Below are 20717 nucleotides of genomic sequence, written 5' to 3' on the forward strand. Positions count from 1 at the left end.
TCCCGAAATTTATTTAGAGGAAACTCGTGGAAAAAGATGCGGATATTTTTGCCTTCATTTGATCTTCACGTTCCCAAGTAAACTCGGGTCCACGCTTAGATTCCCAACGAACCTTGACCAAAGGAATGCGCTTGCGTTTAAGCCACTTGACTTCACGTTCCATTATTTCTACCGGTTTCTCAACAAATTTTAGTGTTTTATTAACACGAATCTCGTCAAGCGGTATGTGGAGGTTCTCATCAGCTAAACACCTCTTGAGATTGGACACGTGAAAAGTTGGATGAACATTTCCAAGTTCAGGAGGTAACTCAAGTCTGTAGGCTACCTTACCGATTCTTTCGACGATCTTGAATGGTCCAACGTATCTAGGTGCAAGTTTTCCTTTCTTTCCAAATCTGATCACACCTTTCCAAGGTGAGACCTTAAGTAATACACGATCACCGACTTGAAAATCCAAGGGCTTGCGTTTTAGGTCCGCGTAACTCTTTTGACGGCTTCTAGCTGTCTGAAGGTTATCACGAACTTTCTTTACCTTATCTGTTGTCTCTAAAATGAGGGCAGGTCCAGTAAGTTGAGCCTCGCCAATCTCATTCCAGCAGACTGGTGAACGACATTTTCGACCATAGAGAGCCTCGAAAGGAGCCATGTTGATGCTGGAGTGATAACTGTTGTTGTAGGAGAATTCAATCAATGGAAGATGTGAATCCCAACTACCACCAAAATCGATCACACACGCTCTAAGCATATCCTCCAGTGTCTGGATTGTTCTTTCAGATTGACCATCCGTTTGCGGATGATAGGCTGTGCTCAGATTAAGTTGGGACCCCATAGCAGATTGCATGGTTCTCCAAAAATGAGAAGTGAAACGAGCATCTCTGTCAGAAATGATGTTCAAAGGAACACCATGTCGAGCTACAATTTCATCTACATATATTTGAGCAAGTTTGTCAGCCGAAAAATCCTCACGGATTGGCAAGAAATGCGCTGACTTGGTAAGACAATCAACGACTACCCAGATGGCATCGTGACCTTTCTTTGTGCGCGGAAGTTTGGTAATGAGATCCATAGTAATGTTTTCCCATTTCCAAACTGGGATCTCTGGTTGCTCCAATAAACCCGAAGGACGCTGATGTTCAGCCTTAACCTTAAGACAAGTAAGGCATTTGGATACGTATAAGGCAATGTCTTTCTTCATACCAGGCCACCAATACTGTATACGAAGATCCTTATACATCTTATCTGAGCCAGGATGAATAGAATAACGAGACTTATGGGCTTCATCCATAAGCAAGGTACGAAGATTTTCTTGGCTTGGGACCCACAAACGGTCCATGAAGTAATATGATCCATTGTCCTTCAGTTCAAGAGCAGGCGTTATGTGATAAGGAAATTCCTTATCCATCAAACCTTGTGAAACACAAGCTTGTTGAGCCTGAGAAATACGGGCTTGGATATCGGTTTGAATAACAGATTGGACACGTACACAATGAAGCTTAGTACGTTCCTTGCGACTCAAAGCATCGGCTACGACATTCGCCTTACCAGGATGGTAGCGAATCTCGCAGTCGTAGTCGTTTAGAAGTTCAACCCAACGTCGTTGTCTCATGTTGAGTTCTTTCTGATTGAAGATGTGTTGAAGACTCTTGTGGTCAGTGAAAACCACACATTTTGTACCGTACAAGTAGTGTCTCCAAATCTTAAGAGCGAAGACAACTGCACCCAACTCGAGATCATGAGTGGTGTAGTTTTTCTCATGTATCTTCAACTGCCTTGATGCGTATGCTATGACTTTGTTTCTTTGCATCAGGACGCAACCAAGACCTAATTTAGATGCGTCGCAATAAACGACGAAATCATCATTGCCCTCAGGCAATGTTAGGACAGGTGCGTCGCAAAGCTTTTGTTTCAAAGTCAGAAACGCTTCCTCTTGTTTGACTCCCCAATCAAATGGCTTGTTTTTCTGAGTTAGAGCAGTTAGAGGAACTGCAATCTTCGAGAAATTCTCAATGAAGCGGCGGTAATAACCCGCCAGACCAAGAAAAGAACGAACTTCAGTAGGAGTACTAGGTGTATCCCAATCCTTAATCGCACTGATCTTGGAGGGATCTACATGAATACCTTGTTCGTTGACAATGTGTCCCAAGAATTGAACCTCTTTAAGCCAAAATTCACACTTGGAGAATTTGGCGAAAAACTGCTCTTTCTTTAGGAGTTCCAAAGTAAGACGTAGATGTTGCTCATGATCAGCTCGCGTCTTAGAATATATCAAAATGTCATCAATGAAAACGATGATGAACTTATCCAAATAAGGTTTGCAGACCCTATTCATTAAGTCCATGAAAACAGCAGGAGCATTAGTCAAACCGAATGGCATGACTGTGAACTCATAATGTCCATAACGAGTGCGGAACGCTGTCTTGGGAATGTCTTCTTCATGCACACGAAGCTGATGATATCCAGATCGTAGATCAATCTTCGAAAAGTATGAAGCACCTTGCAATTGATCAAAGAGATCATCAATGCGAGGTAGGGGATATCGATTCTTGATGGTAAGCTTGTTAAGCTCACGATAATCGATACACATCCTAAAAGATCCATCCTTCTTCTTTACAAAGAGAATGGGAGCACCCCAAGGTGAAAAGCTAGGACGGATAAAACCTTTGTCGGAGAGCTCCTGAAGCTGCTTAGATAACTCTTGCATCTCAGACGGTGCAAGACGGTATGGAGCTCTGGCTATGGGATTTGCACCAGGTACGAGATCAATACGGAACTCGACTTGGCGTGCTGGAGGTAGACCAGGTAACTCTTCAGGAAAAACTTCAGAATAATCCCGAACGACAGGAATATCTGAAATAGACTTACCCTTGCCTTTATCTGCTGTAACATGTGCTAAGAAGGCCACATAGTGCTTTCGCAGATATTTCCGAGCTTTAAAACAAGACATGAGTTTGAGACCACCGGCAGGCTTCTCACCACGAACCTGTGGGATCTCGCGTGTCGACAGCGGCACACGAACAATCTTCTCAGAACAAACTATCTCTGCGCGATGCTTAGATAACCAATCCATGCCCACTATAACGTCGAAGCTTCCAAGTTGCATTGGCGTGAGGTCAATAGGAAAAATATGATCGTTAAGGTTCAATTGGTAGTTGCGTAGAACAGAATTAAGAACAATGGGTTCTCCACTGGCAACCTCTACTGTCAAAGGTTTACCTAGTTTCGTTCTAGACACGCGAAGCATTGTCTCAAAAGACAATGACACAAAACTCTTGTCGGCACCCGAATAAAAAAGAACAGATGCTGGCTGATTATTAACAAAGAACGTACCGTTCACCACCTCGTTGTCTGCTTGTGCTTCTTGTGCATTCATGTTGAAGACTCGACCTCGAGCCTGTGCCTGATTCTGGTTTGCATTCTGGTTCTGGTTGACTAGTCTTGGACACCGATTTCTGTAGTGGGTCAGATCCCCACAGTTATAACAAGCACCTGGTGGGTAGTTTGGTCGTGCAGCCTGACCCTGTTGCTGAGCAACTTGTTGAGCAGGGTTCTGAACTGTGCGATTCTGAGCAAACCGACAAACATCGGCAAGATGACCCGACTTCCCACAGTTAGTACAGAAACGGCACTGATATTGCGGCTGATGGTGATTGTTGCATTGATTGCACAAAGGTGCACTTCCTGAGTAGGGCTTCTTCACTGGAGGCTGGTTGGGAGCTGCCTGGTTAGCTTGGGCAGTGACAGCATAGTTTTGGGAAGCCTTACGCTTCCTTGACCCCCTTGAGGAACCAGAATCCTTTCCCTTCTTGTTTTGACCTTTCTTGCTATCTTCCTTGTCAGCCGACTGCTTCTTGCCCTTGTCACCCTTCCTGTGTAGCTTATTCTTTCGAATCTGCGACTCAGTCAGTGTCGCTGATAACTCGATTGCCTGACGGAGTGTGGTAGGGTTGCTACCAGTGAGGATGTCTTGTACTGAGTCAGGTAGGCTGTCGATGTACCTTTCGATGGCCTTATCGAGTGGGGTAACCATAGTTGGGCAAAGCAGACTCAACTCCTCAAACCTATCAGTATAGGCCCTGTGCTCGCCACTATCTTGCTTCAAAACATCAAATTCTTTCTCCAACGCTCGTTGTTCATGACGAGGACAAAACTCCCTCATCATAAGAGCTCTCAGTTCAGCCCATGTCTGAGCTAGAGCAACTTCTGCACCTTGATCTCTCATAACCCCATTCCACCATGTAAGAGCCCTCTTCTGAAACACGCTTGAAGAAAACTCGACCTTGCGATTGTCAGGACACTGCACATCACGGAAAGTGTTCTCGATGCTTTCGAACCACTGAAGAAGCCCAGTTGCTCCCTCAGAACCACTAAACTTGAGTGGCTTAGCCGAGTTAAAATCCTTGTATTTGCATGTACCATTGTTGTTGTTATTGGCCTGGTTCCATTGAGAAAAGAGATTTGGGAATTGAGCAGCCATCTGCTGCGCAATAATCTCCGCCAGCTCGGCAGTAGCTATTTGGTTGTCGCGTCGAGGAGGCATTCTAGAAGAGAAAAACATGAAATGAAACGAGTGAGATGATTGGATGAAGAGAATGAGATGAAGCAAAATCAACAAAAGCAAAGATGGCGGTTATGCATCGCAAAGCAAACAAGCGACATGAAATGTCTAGTCAAAGTAAATGGGTCAGAATTAGTGTATCGAGAAGACATGCTCGCCTATAAGTGGACACTCACCCCAAGAGTTCCCAGGTAAGAGCGACTGGTCCGATTATGTGGATTTGTACGAACACTCTAGCCTTAGACAGAAAACCCAGGGTACAGGCATTCACTCTTCCAGTTCGCACGTGTTCACACTATTAACCCAAAACTTTGACGGGATTTTTGAAATCCAAAGAGGTTCAAAACCATATAACAGAGGGTTCAAAACCTTATAACAGAGGGTTCAAAACCTTATAACAGAGGGTTCAAAACCTAGTAATCAATCATCCTAGAACAGATGATTAATTTTCAAAGCGGATTCGGAACCGAAGTTCCCGTTGTGGTTATCACCTAAGGATAGATGATGTGCATGTTTTAAACTCTAAACACAAGATAACTTGTGTTAGGGTCCTAGAAAGTTATAGTCTAGGTCAAAGCATTACTAATAACCTAATTCCCTATAACCAATGGCTCTGATACCAACTCTTCTGTCACACCCCGGCCGCGTATAACATGCAACCGCGGCGGAAACGCCGGGGAGTGTTGGGACAGAATTAAATTGTTTCATGACCATGGCATACAAAGTTGTATTTTATTTATAAACAAGAGTGCTACATCGTTTCAAACAGGAAAACAAAGAGTTCAGAACACAATTAAACTAATTCTATCTTCATTTTTATTCTCTAAGGCACAGGTCCGCCCTAGTGTCATGATCATCATCCTATGGAATAGCTCCTGAAAACACATGTGAAAGTAGGTACGTCAGCATAAAAATGCCTGTGAGATACATAGTTTTTGTGAAAATGGGATTCATGACTTGAGTTTAAAGAAATGTTTAATAACAGTCAGTCATGAACCTTGTAATTTGTCTCGCTTTGTAAACCGTTTGAAAGACGATAATATCAGATGATATGTATAGATAAAAGTAAGGTTAAATGAATAACCTAGTAAAATGAGTTGAATAAGATAAGTTGTTTTGTAAGACAATGTTTTATGAAAAGTATGTTATTTGTATAAAATGTTATACGTCTAAACTGAAATGATTTAGATAACGCTAAGATATGTAATATTATACAAACATTTATATATAAGAAGTACCAGCGGCGTATCCACCATGTTTGCATCATATTAAATACTCTACGTTACTCAAACCATTTACCCAAACCAATCCACCATGTAAATTGTTCATGTATAAACCAAATGTCAAGTGTTATTGTGTAATCCATGTCAAATGTTTATGTTCAATGTAAACCACCAAATGTGTATGTCACTGTCAACGCGTTTATGTTCAATATAAATCATGTAATGTGTATCCCAAAATGTATCATGTATGGTAAGCGAAATGTATCAACTTAAACCATATGTAAAATGCACAAAACAAGTCGTTGAAGTAACACGTGGTTTAAATCAACGTTATGTTCTGTGGAAAAGTGCATGCTCTATTGATATTAACATTTATGCGGTATTGTAAACTATGCATACATCCAAGCCTTGAGACTGTGGCGATAGACCCTTAAACAAATTAAAGGTTTATCTAAGTTATGTATATCGAATTCGGTCATTCCTTCCAATCCTATCAAACCCAGGATTTCAGAAACGGGAGTTGTCAATTCCTATGGTACCACTACCTACTAACGAACGGCGTGATCAATGTTAATGAATGTATTGTCCCATGTTAAACAAACCAAATGTCATAACAAAATGAAGGCATGTGATGTAAACAATTGTACTAAGTATGCTAAGTAAACATACGAAGCAGAAATGTTCATGTAAATCAATGTGTCCATTGCTGAGTAAACATATGCAACAGAAATGTTCATGTAAATCAATGTGTCCATATGCTGAGTAAACATATGCAACAGAAATGTTCATGTAAATCAATGTGTCCATATGCTGAGTAAACATATGCAACAGAAATGTAATGTAAATCAATGTACTAAGTACGCACACAATGGGCATACATAGCATAAAATGTAATGAAATCGTGTACTATAATGTACTAACAACATAGCAGTTATATGATGTGAAAACATGGAAAGCATGAATGTAACAGATAGGCACATGTGTTTCACCCCGAAACAGTTGGAAAACAGTAAAAGAGGGGTTCTATATACTCACCTGAGATTGCTTTGGAGTTCTTGTATAATAACCAGATAATGCTAAAGATCAGGGGATATCAAACGGCACCTAATAGGTAGCTATGTTAATATACCGGACCAAATCGGAAGGATCGGATAGTACGTGGGTTCGTAAACCAAACGAGTATGGAGACTCGTGTAATATGGTTTAACAAAGCCTACATACTAAAATAAAACCTAACCTAAGTGCTTGCGACCCATCACGACCCGTTTAGGTAGCTTATGCTACCCTAACGCGTCGTTCGCGTAGAACGCGTTTGGAACGCCTAACATCGTGACCACAAGGCATAACCTCGGAAGGTTACAACTATGGTCACCTAATGTGTTTGGTCAGATCCTAATGATCAACCAAATGGGTCGGGTTCGAAAGTATAAGCGATGGTTTAGATCGCTTACCTTACGACCCTATATAAGCACTAAACTAAAAGTGACGAGCTAAGCATGTTAGAACATGCTTAACTAAGATTAGAAAGCAGGTTTCGCATCAAAACAAACGGCTTTGATGCTCACGAGTAGTTTGGTTACAAAATATGCAAGAATGCACATTTTGACCGAAACTACGACTCGTCACTGAGCCTAGATAACGTGGTAATCAGTAGGTATAGTCAGTACGGACTATAACCATCGTGATCACACTCACGTTATGAAGTTCCACGAACTTCGGGTTGACCATAGGCTAGTCAATGCAGAAAGTCAACAAAACATTGACTTTCGGACTCGAAAAGCGAATAAAAGAACGAAAGAATACTTACGGAGGGTCCCCGAATGCTAATCTAGATCAAAATGGCTCAGGTATGAAACAAAGGTTCCAACTTAGAGCTTAGATCAGATTCTTGTGGGTTTTTGCAACAAAGGGGGGGGGTATTTATAGGAAAAGCATAACCGTTAGGATCGTTTATCGAATATCGTGCCACGATCTCGCCCGTACACTTGTCAAAAATGTGGTGGTTACTGAAAATGGCCTTTGGCCTTTGATTGGGTGAAAGGGCATTGCCCCTTGATCGAACGAAAGGCCAACTGCATTGAATGCAAACATTGAATCTGGTCTGACAGTCTCACGCGGCCCGCCTCAATATGCAGGCCAAACTCACGCGGGCCGCCTGGCCCCGTCTGATCTGCACATATTTTCAGAATTGGCAGTTTTGGTCCCTGTTGCGTATTTAAGCCATTTCCGACACTTCTAAGGCCCGTAAAGCCAAGTTTAAGGCCCTAAAATGATGCCTAGACATTGTGGACATGAAACATGCTCAAAAATGTTCCGGATGTTGGTTCGTTTGGCCGTACGATTGCGATGTTCGCTTAATTACGACGGAATGCGCATAAGCGTGAAAGACGGTCCAAATGACGCGACGAATGGATTTTTCTTATGCCAAACACTAAGGCATAATATAAGGATGCTTACATAAATTTTTGGATGTCCGGATGTATTCAGAACGTAAGTTGTGTGCGAAAGTGCAAACTTGTGCACTTTTTCCAGAATGTTCGTTACAGTTCAAATTGGCATACTTTCGCAGTTTGTCAATTTTAGTCCTTGTAAGCGAATTAACTTGTTTTTGCTATACCAAAGCCTTCAAAACTTATTTCTAAGTTATGTAAAGGTTATTTTAGGTATGTTGAGTATATGTTGATGTTCCAGAGTATTTGTCGCATTAAACTGGGTACGTTTAAGTACCAGTTAGCGTATAACTCTCCAGAAAGCGATGCAGAGTTTGAAATTGAACAAAAGTCAAAACATGAAAAATGTAAAACACAACCAAACAAACATTGGGATCAAATAACATTGTTTTATTGATAACTGAACTGTTCACAATGATTACAAGCACAAATGTTACACACGCCTCTACCGACAAATCTCAAGCTTTCACCTGATGATGTGAAAGATCCTGAAGTGGATCCGACTCTATATCGAGCAATGATAGGTTCATTGATGTATCTTACTGCTTCACGACCAGATATTATGTTCTCTGTTTGTTTGTGTGCTAGGTACCAATCAACTCCGAAGGAGTCTCATTTGAAAGCAGTCAAGCGTATTTTCAGATATCTGAAAGGGACGCCTAAGCTTGGATTGTGGTATCCAGCTGAAGGTGGTTTGGATTTGACGGCGTATGCTGACGCAGATTTCGGAGGGTGCCAGATGAACAGAAAGTCAACCTCTGGCGGCGCACAACTTCTTGGAAATCGTCTTGTCTCTTGGCAATGCAAAAAGCAAGTTGCCGTTTCTCTATCCACGTGCGAGGCTGAGTACATTGCTGCTTCAAGCTGTTGTGCTCAGGTTTTGTGGATTCAGCAGCAAATGAGGGACTACGGTTTGAATTTTACTCGAACTCCTATCCTTGTCGATAACAACTCTGCCATTTCCATAACAAACAATCCAGTTAATCACTCACGCACTAAGCACATAGATGTTAGGCATCATTTTATTCGCGACTGTGCTGAGAAGGGTTTAATAGAAGTGGTTAGGGTAGACACCTTGGATAATCTTGCCGACCTGTTTACGAAAACATTCGATCGGGCTAGATTTGAAAATCTGGTCCGAATGATTGGCATGATCAACCCAGAGTAAAATGCTTTCAAAACTCGCATAGAAACTTTATTTTATATTTTCTATACAGCTCTTACCGCTTTCGAAAAATTGAAAAACTCCAAAAATATTTTACTTAGTTGTAGGATAAATTTCAGAAAAATACAAAAAAATTTGAAAAATTTAAAATGAAGTCGTGTTGAGATATAAGGGAAATGATAGTACATCGGTTAGTCGTATCTGGTGCAGGACTATGGTCATATGCATAAAATTAACCGTTAACTGTGACAGCTTCATTATACGTTGCTTCGGTAGGTTTTACGCGTAAATAAGAACCTGTCTTTGGTATATAAACATAATGAACTGCGTAACTTGTGTGGCACATCTCTCGGATATATGGTCTTGGTACCGTAATTTCGTTTGATAGATTGCCGAGGTTCTGAGATACGTGGTCTTTATGCTGTTTATCATCTGGGTATCATGGTTGTTTCTTTTACCGGAAAATAACGGGGACGCAAGTCTAGATCTTCCATGATACCATACATACGAGTAAATATCCTTAATTCTTGATGCATTCGACCCAAATAAGTGATAAACAATCACATGTCCCACAAAATTATGCGGGAGTCAAGTTCCTCCTCAATAAGTGATTCTATCACAAAGGACTTGCTCATATGCCCTTTGCATCTGAAATTCAAGTTCCTCCTCAATAAGTGATTCTATCACAAAGGACTTGTTTTCAATTCCAAATAAGTGAGTATCTCACATTAGCTTATACGTCAAAAACAGATGATAAATGGTATACTCACCAGTAAGATGATCTCTCGTGCATACCTTGATACGGGAGTATATTCTGAGGTGGGTAAACATAGTTACTGTCAGCTATTAATACACTTAATTTCATATCTCGAAAACAGTGTTCGAAAGCGTGCTAAAACTTAAGTGGACCACAATATCGTTGAACGTCTTGAACTGTCAATATCATTATTAAAAGATTAAAGCTAAAATGCTATGGTTCTTGTGTTGGGTACTGACAGTAAAACCGATATGATTCCTTTGCTCCGACTTCACAAAAAGATAATTAGTGTAAATATGTTCTTAGGTTTAACCTATTTAATTTAGTTCAAATTGAAAAACCACAAAAAGATTTTGCTTTCTTGTTTCTATGTGCGAGTTATCTTATTAAGAATACTCTAGGGTTGTGAAAATTGTTTAAATAAGTTATTAAATGTTGGTTGTTTAATATTTCAATTGTTTATTCTGGGGTATTGGAATTTATTATTGGGATCCAGGTTTGGGCCGATGTCTCCGGGGTCAAGTTTCTTAATCCGGGGTTAAGTGTTTCAGGTCTCCCAAGTTATAGGGTCTTTATTGTACATATGTTGAAAATTAGTCCCAAGTTTATCCTAGGGACATTTTGTCCAAGTTTTAGATGTTTTCTTTAGTCAGAGTTTTTGTATGGACTAAGGTCAGAGTTTGTGTGTGTAGCCTTTGTCTGAGTTTTGTCTAGGCAAAAGGTCTGAGCTTTGTGCTATATGTTTTGTCCGGGCTTTCTAGTTAGTCTTGAAAGTCCGGGCTTTATGTGGAATACACAAGGTAACGATTCTGTGTGAAATTATGTGCACCTAACCCTAATCATTGTGTGTGTTTTTGTCTGGCGGCTGCTTTGTGTGAGTGACGTCATTCATCTTCATCATCAAGAATACTCAGTGTATTCTTGATTTCTCCCACAAATCCTTGCATACTAGTGTTTCATCTGCAGTGGTTGATCATCAGGTGGATTCCGCACACCTGTTGGTGGCTTTAGCTGAGTGAGATCTTGGATTAGGAGGCCTTACAAAACACATTTGAAAAAAAAAAATTCAAAAGAGTAAATTGCCATTTTGGTCCCTGTGGTTTGGGCACTTTTGCCATTTTAGTCCAAATCTCAAACTTTTTACATCTGGGTCCCTGTGGTTTGCATTTTGTTGCCATTTTAGTCCAAATTTCAAATTTGACTAGATTCCTTAACTTAAACCCCCCCTATTTTGTCTTTATCCTCAGGGGTATTTTGGTCATTTAGATTTATTATAACTCAAATTTACATATATATTCAAACACAAACAGACATACAACTCTCTCTCTCTCTCTCTTCTATCTCTGTAATCAAACCCAGATCTCTGTAATCCAAAATCGTCGCCTCCAATCTGAACTACCACCACCGTGCACCACCACCACCCCGACTACGATTCCCCATATTTACACCCAAACATTGTAAGACCCAGCTCAATTAACTAGATTAATGATATAAACTTTGCATTTAATACCAAGATTTGGAGTTTACAAAAACTTTGATGATTTTAAGACCATGCCTAAACATAACATTCACGTTATAATCCTACTAAACAATATTCAAGATAGAACTACAAGTGTTTACATAATCTTAAAACAAAATAGATCAAGTGCGGAAGCGTTGATTTGTGTGTTCGGTTCGATTTCTTTTGCTTGATCATCATCCCCCTTACATGTATTACCAATAAATTGAAATTTTAGACAAATGTTAGTATTAAAGTCCTTGGGAATTAACATAATCGAAGCAATGTTCGAAAACAAATTCAAGTAACCAGAAATATGAAAATTCAGCTTTCGTGACTGGGTGCTACCGTAACTTACGGTAGCCACCGTAAGTTACGGTAGCCCCTGGGTAACTATGGTCTGCCGTAAGACAGCAGGGAACCACCGTAACATGTTTACTTGCTACCGTAAGTTACGGTAGCCACTGTAACTTACGATAGCCATTGTACATTTTTCCTTGTTTTTTTTTTGCAGTTTTGCCGATTCCTCTCCTATGTCACCTTAATTCAATTTCGAACACATTTATCACATAACTAAGGCTAATTACTCATGTCTATATCTTTACCAACTATGACATTCGCTTCCCTCTTGAGGGATTGCTTACGCCTTAATCCACATGCTTGTTTTCAAGATATCGAGCTTGCCTTTTTATACTACTTGACATGCTTAAAATTTAGAACTTTAACTCCTGTATTAGGGGTTAAATTTCTCAACTAATTTAGCGTGTCCGCTACACGACTTATGCATTGTTTATAACCATACATCAAGTAATGGTATCTAGCTTCAAAGTTTACTACACGACTTGTTTTGACCCGTTTGGGTGCTGAAATTAAGGCACCATTCAGGGCATTTCAAAATCCATCTTTGTCACTTGTTTTGACCCGTTTTACTTGTTTAAGACACTTAGTCACATCCGTGACATATTGGTCTATCTTGTTTACCATGTTTCAAAATGATGACATATGACTAACAAATAAACTTAATGTAACGAAATGGTAAATTTCGTACCTTTAGAGCACACCTTTCCCACGCGTATTCCCTCCGGGTTGTCCGCTCGACGCTCCGGACTCTTTGCCTAAGGAGTTAAATTTACAATTGCTTTAGGACCCCCCCCCCCTTATATGATTATAACGCATCATTATTACTAATAGTCAAATCTGCGTTTTAATCCTATTTTCAACATTTAAATCCCCACTTAGGCATTTCAACAAACACCTAGCAGGTCAGATTTTCACATAATCATTACCAAGTTCGTGACTTGTGATCAGCATCTAACTTTGCTTCAATTAGTCAAGTTACTCTTATCCTAACATCAATATTTCTGAAATTACTTCTTAAATTCAGATTATGCTAGAACAAGAGTTGCAATTTTAGTATTTATCAAGTTTCTTCAAGCTCCTCAATCACCTACAATGGTGATTAGGAAACCCTACTAGTATCATGCAAGATTTTGGTCAAGAATCATCTAGGGTTTGTTCCTAAACCTCATATATCTAACACATAATCAAACTCAACATTCGATTTCTATCACATGCAAGGAAATTGAGTTGAATCAAAACAACCTAATTTAGCATACCTTATGATCCCTTTGACGAGGTGATCACGAATCTATGTTCAGATTTCGATTTTGACTTGGTATGAGCCTTCAATTTGTGAATTTTGTGTGAAAACTAGGGTTTGGAAGAAACCCCTGGTCGCTCATGCCTTCTGTTCGATCCAAGCACACATACAAGTGTGTGTTTGGTGTGTTTGTTTACCATCTTAGTAATCAAGTTTCAGATTTGGCTAGATTGATCCCTAGGTTTTTATCTAACCTTAAGTTTAAGTGTTTTAACCCTATTAAGAGTTACTTTAAGACTTGTAGCTAACTGGGTTATAAGTTCCTAGTTAGTCGGTTCTTGTTTGGTTAGTGCTTTATAATAAAATATACAAATTTTATATTTTTAGGGTGTTACAAGTCCACCCCCTTAAAAAGGGTTTCGTCCCCGAAACCAAATAACGTACCAAATAATGTAGGGTAGAGCCGTTGCATCTCCTCTTCGGATTCCCATGTAGTATCCGATCCCTTCTTGTGTTCCCATTTGATCTTTACTTGATTTATTTCTTTGTTCCTTAAGGTTTTCACCTTACGATCCAAAATCGCAATGGGCTTCACCACATAGTTTAGTCTATCATCCACCTCGATGTCATCGTAGTGGATATAGGTTGTTTCATCCGCTAAGCATTTCCGAAGATATGACACATGAAATGTGTTATGAATTTTGCTTAATTCTTCCGGTAGTTCAAGGCGGTATGCTACCTTCCCTACTCGTTCGACAATTGAAAACGTCCCAATAAATCTTGGGCTTAATTTTCCCTTCTTTCTAAACCGAATAACCCCCTTCCATGGGGATACCTTGAGCATGACCTTGTCACCAACTTGGAACTCGATCGGTCTCCTCCTTTTGTCAGCATACGACTTTTGTCTATCTTGAGCCGCCTTCAAGTGTGCCCGAACCACATCAATCTTTTCATTAGTGGCTCGTATTATATCTTGGTGGGCGAGTTCACGTGGGCCCACTTCACTCCAACATACCGGGGTTCGGCACTTCCTACCATAGAGCATTTCGTACGGTGCCATGCCAATGCTAGCATGGTAGCTGTTATTATACGAAAACTCGACCAACGGTAGATAGACATCCCAACTGCCTCCAAAGTCGATTATGCATGCCCGTAGCATGTCTTCCAACGTTTGTATTGTTCTTTCACTCTGTCCATCCGTCTGAGGATGGTACGCAGTGCTGATGAACAATCTGGTTCCCATTTGTTCTTGGAAGTCTCGCCAGAAATTTGAAGTGAACCGGGTATCCCTATCAGACACGATGGATACCGGTACTCCATGGCGTGCTATTATCTCATTAGTGTAAACTTCTGACATCTTTTCTGAAGTATAGGTCTCACGAATCGGAATGAAGTGAGCACTTTTCGTCAATCTATCTACAACTACCCATATAACATCAAAACTGCGGTTCGTCTTTGGTAGTTTGGTTAATAGGTCCATTGTAATATGTTCCCATTTCCAAACCGGGATTTCTAATGGTTGGAGTTTACCGTATGGTTTTTGGTGCTCTGCCTTGACTTGTAGACATGTAGAACACTTTTCCACGTATTTCACTACATCTCTTTTCATTCCGGGCCACCAATAGTTTTGTTTTAAGTCGTTATACATCTTGGTCGCTCCCGGATGAATGGAGTAACGGGATTTGTGAGCTTCATCGAGTAGAAGCTTTTTAACTCCATATGTGTTAGGAACCCAAATTCTATTGAAACGTGTCTTCAAACCGTGGCTGCCTACCTCGAGATCTTTAATTTGGCCGACAATCCTTTCCTTTCTCCAGTTTTCCTCCTTTACTGCTTCATCTTGTGCTCCTCGGATTTGTTCAAGTAAGCCCGAGGTCACAATGAGCTGCAACGATTGTACTCGTATCGGGGCATAATCTGCCTTTCTGCTCAACGCATCAGCCACTACATTGGCTTTCCCGGGGTGGTAGTGTATTTCACAATCGTAATCCTTGACCGATTCCAACCACCGCCTTTGTATCATGTTTAATTCCTTTTGATCAAAGAAATATTTCAAACTTTTATGGTCGGTAAAGATTGTACATTTTACCCCATACAAGTAATGTCTCCATATTTTTAAGGCATACACCACTGCCGCCAGTTCCAGATCGTGAGTCGGGTATTTCTTTTCATGGATCTTCAACTGTCTCGAGGCGTAGGCGATGACCTTGTCTCGTTGCATTAGAACACATTCAAGCCCCGAATGCGACGCATCCGAGTAGACCACCATGTCGTCAACTCCTTCCGATAATGTTAACACCGGAGTGTAAGTTAACCTTTCTTTGAGCTTTTGGAAGGCCTCCTCCTGTTCAATGCCCCATACAAACTTTTCCTCCTTGCGAGTCAATTTGGTGAATGGTAAAGCAAATTTGGAGAAATTCTGTATGAATCTCCTATAATATCCTGCGAGCCCTAAAAAGCTTCGGATTTCCGAGGGATTCCTTGGGACGTTCCATTTTGACACGGCTTCTACCTTCGACGGATCTACTAGTACCCCGTCGGCACTAATGATATGCCCAAGGAACTGCACCTCTCGCAGCCAGAAAGCGCACTTTAGAATTTTGCATACAGCTTTTCTCGTCTGAGTGTCTCTAACACTTCTTGCAAATGATACTCGTGTTCGGCTTCATTCCTCGAGTATACCAAAATGTCATCGATAAATACAATTACCGATTAATCCAGCATAGGTTTGCAAACCTGGTTCATGAGATCCATGAAAGCCGCGGGTGCATTTGTCAACCCAAAGGGCATTACAAGGAACTCATAATGTCCGTACCGCGTACGAAAGGCTGTCTTCGGTATGTCCTCCTCCTTGACTTTCAATTGGTGATAACCAGATCTGAGATCAATCTTGGAGAACCAACTTGCTCCCTGTAGCTGGTCAAACAGGTCATCAATTCTTGGAAGTGGGTATCGATTCTTCACCGTGAGTTTGTTTAACTCTCGGTAATCGATACACATGCGCATGCTACCGTCCTTCTTTTTCACGAATAGAACTGGTGCGCCCCACGGGGACACACTCGGTCGGATTTGTCGAGCAATTCTTGGATTTGAGACATCAATTCTTGTAACTCTGATGGCGCAAGTCGATACGGAGCCCTGGCCACGGGTTTTGCGCCTGGAATCAGTTCGATCCCGAACTCTACCTCCCGTTCTGGTGGTATTCCCGGTAGTTCTTCCGGGAACACATCTTCGTAATCCCGTACCACCGGCACTTCTCCAATTTTGAGGGACTCTTTCTCTGATTCGCTTGCGTATACCATAAAGGCCTTGCATCCATGCTTCATAAGTTTGTGGGCTTCTAATATCGAGCACACCACCGGGTTACCCCCTTTTTCACCATATATCGTAACGTGTTTTCCGCTAGGAGACGTTAGTTTTATTTCCTTTCGGAAACAAACTACTTTTGCGTGGAATCGGGACAACCAATCCATCCCTACAATGACTTGGAATTCCCCCATCGACATCGGGATCAAATCTATCGTGTATTCTTCGTCATCAATGCTCAATTTACAGTTTTCACATACATCACAAACAATAAAGCTCTTGTTATTACCTATCTCTACTTCTAAAGGCATAGGCAATTTTGTTAGAACAAATGAAGGATGCCGAATAAATCCATATGAAATAAAGGATTTATTCGCACCCGTATCGAATAACACACGTGCGGGAATCGAGTTTACAGTAAATATACCTGAGACCACTTCAGGTTCGACTTTTACTTCAGCAGCGGTCAATTGGAAAGATCTTGCTTTTGCTTTCGGGGCTTCACCTTTCGAGTCTTGCCCATCTTTCTTTCCAACTAGTTCCGGGCATTCCGATCTTTTGTGACCCGGTCGATAACAATTGTAACAAACCGTCACTTTCTCCGGGCACGATATAGCCATATGTCCCGTTTTTCGGCATATGGGACAAGGCTTATCCTTGAAGCGGCATTCGCCTTTATGAACCTTCCCGCAAATTTTGCAACTTGGCGACCCGCCTTTTGTATCAGATTTCTTTGTGGTTTCATTTGTTCGTGCTTTCTTAGTAGGGCTTGGGTTTACATCTTGTGCCTTCCGTTCACCCCGTTCAATGCTCTTTTTCAGTTCGATCTCCCTTTCCCGAGCAGCATTTATGATCTCGGTAAGCGTCTCGTATTTTGAAGGGGTGATAAACTCCCTATACTCAGCACTCAACATGTTATGGTAGTAGTATATCTTTTGTTCTTCATTCGTCACTAGTTCATTGCAAAACTTCATCTTATCCATAAACGTTGCCGTAATCTTGTCTATGGTCTCACCCTTGTGCCTAAGTTGCATGAACTCCTCCTTGATTTTATTCACAACCGCCTTGGGGCTATGATGTTTAAGAAATGGCGTCTTGAATTCTTCCCATGTCATGACCTTAGCCGCTTCACTACCAACCTCTCTCTTTTTGTTGTCCCACCAATCTTTCGCTTGACCCCTTAATTGACCCATACCATAGGCTACATAGTCATCTTCATCACAACGGGTCCTCTCAAATACCCCTTCGATATCACTTAGCCATCGTTGGCACACTATTGGGTCAACCTCCTCATTATATATTGGTGGTTTACACGCCATGAATTCCTTGTATGAACAAGGCTTTCGTCCTCCGGGCTTTTCCTTTGCCAAGTTAGAATTATCTTCTAATTTCTTGATTCTCTCGTCTACTATCGATAGAACCGTGTTTTGAATTTTATCAATAAAGCCCGACAAGCTATTTTCGATCGCCTTTCCAACCTCTTCGGTAATCATTTCTCTCAATTGTTCGGTGACTCTTGGCACCGCATCATCATTACTTCCATCCGCCATCTTTATTACTGAAATGTTTACATTAGTTGTTAAACATTTCATTTCTAATACATGATTTACTTGTTTTGATTTAATCAAGTTCATAACTTGATTCAACCATTCTTGTTTCATGCATTTCTTGTGTTTGAGTGAGCTTACACACTCTTTTCATGCATAATTTGTTCATGATTTATTTCTATATTTTCTAAATCTACTTAAACGATTAACTCTTGCCGGATGCTTGATCAAGCTTGAACCGAACACTTTATTGACAACCTTGAGCTCTGATTACCAACTTGTAAGACCCAGCTTAAAATACTAGATTAATGATATAAACTTTGCATTTAATACCAAGATTTAGAGTTTACAAAAACTTTGATGATTTTAAGACCATACCTAAACATAACATTCACGTTATAATCCTACTAAACAATATTCAAGACAGAATAACAAGTGTTCACATAATCTTAAAACAAAATAGATCAAGTGCGGAAGCGTTGATTTGTGTGTTCGGTTCGATTTCTTTTGCTTGATCATCATCCCCCTTACATGTATTACCTAAAAATTGAAATTTTAGACAACTGTTAGTATTAAAGTCCTTGGGAATTAACATAATTGAAGCTATGCTCGAAAAAAAATTCAAGTAACCAAAAATATGAAAATTCAGCTTTCGTGACTGGGTGCTACCGTAACTTACGGTAGCCACCGTAAGTTACGATAGCCCCTGGGTAACTATGGTCTGCCGTAAGACAGTAGGGAACCACCGTAACATGTTTACTTGCTACCGTAAGTTACGGCAGCCACCGTAACTTACGGTAGCCGCTGTACATTTTTCCTTGTTTTTTTTTGCAGTTTTGCCGATTCCTCTCCCATGTCACCTTAATTCAATTTCGAACATATTTATCACATAACTAAGGCTAATTACTCATGTCTATATCTTTACCAACTATGACATTCGCTTCCCTCTCGAGGGATTGCTTATGCCATAATCCACATGCTTGTTTTCAAGATATCGAGCTTGCCTTTTTATACTACTTGACATGCTTAAAATTTAGAACTTTAACTCCTGTATTAGGTGTTAAATTTCTCAACTAATTTAGCGTGTCCGCTACACGACTTACGCATTGTTTATAACCATACATCAAGTAATGGTATCTAGCTTCAAAGTTTACTACACGACTTGTTTTGACCCGTTCGGGTGCTAAAATTAAGGCACCATTCAGGGCATTTCAAAATCCATCTTTGTCACTTGTTTTGACCCGTTTGACTTGTTTAAGACACTTAGTCACATCCGTGACATATTGGTCTATCTTGTTTACCATGTTTCAAAATGACGACATAAGACTAACAAATAAACTTAATGTAACGAAACGGTAAATTTCGTACCTTTAAAGCACACCTTTCCCACGCGTATTCCCTCCGGCTTGTCCGCTCGACGCTCCGGACTCTTTGCCTAAGGAGTTAAATTTACAATTGCTTTAGGACCCCCCCCCCTTTATATGATTATAACGCATCATTATTACTAATAGTCAAATCTGCGTTTTAATCCTATTTTCAACATTTAAATCCCCACTTAGGCATTTCAACAAACACCTAGCGGGTCAGATTTTCACATAATCATTACCAAGTTCGTGACTTGTGATCAGCATCTAACTTTGCTTCAATTAGTCAAGTTACTTTTATCCTAACATCAATATTTCTGAAATTACTTCTTAAATTCATATTGTGCTAGAACAAGAGTTGCAATTTTAGTATTTATCAAGTTTCTTCAAGCTCCTCAATCACTTACAATGGTGATTAGGAAACCCTACTAGTATCATGCAAGATTTTGGTCAAGAATCATCTAGGGTTTGTTCCTAAACCTCATATCACTTCCAATTTCATATATCTAACACATAATCAAACTCAACATTCGATTTCTATCACATGCAAGGAAATTGAGTTGAAATCAAAACAACCTAATTTGGCATACCTTATGATCCCTTTGACGAGGTGATCACGAATCTATGTTCAGATTTCGATTTTGACTTGGTATGAGCCTTCAATTTGTGAATTTTGTGTGAAAACTAGGGTTTGGAAGAAACCCCTGGTCGCTCCTGCCTTCTGTTCGATCCAAGCACACACACAAGTGTGTGTTTGGTGTGTTTGTTTACCATCTTAGTAATCAAGTTTCAGATTTGGCTAGATTGGTCCCTAGGTTTTTATCTAACCTTAAGTTTAAGTGTTTTAACCCTATTAAGAGTTACTTTAAGACTTGTAGCTAACTGGGTTATAAGTTCCTAGTTAGTCGGTTCTTGTTTGGTTAGTGCTTTATAATAAAATATACAAATTTTATATTTTAGGGTGTTACAAACATACAACTCTCTCTCTCCTATCTCTGATTCGCATTTGATGCAGATTTATTGGGGGTTTGATTTTGATGGAGGCGTTAAATATGGGCTGGAGCAAGAGGAATCGGAACAAAATGGCAGTTTAAATATGGGTTGGAGCAAGAGCAAGCGGTGGTTGTCAGGGTGTACGGTGGTGGAGGGTGGTGGTGGGGAGACGGTGGTGGTGGGTGTACGGTGGTGGAGGGTGTACGGTGGTGGAGGGGAGATGGTGGTGGAGGGTGTACTGTGGTGGAGGGGAGACGGA

Source organism: Helianthus annuus, chromosome 4 (assembly GCF_002127325.2).
Source record: "Helianthus annuus cultivar XRQ/B chromosome 4, HanXRQr2.0-SUNRISE, whole genome shotgun sequence".
Taxonomy (NCBI): Eukaryota; Viridiplantae; Streptophyta; class Magnoliopsida; order Asterales; family Asteraceae; genus Helianthus; species Helianthus annuus.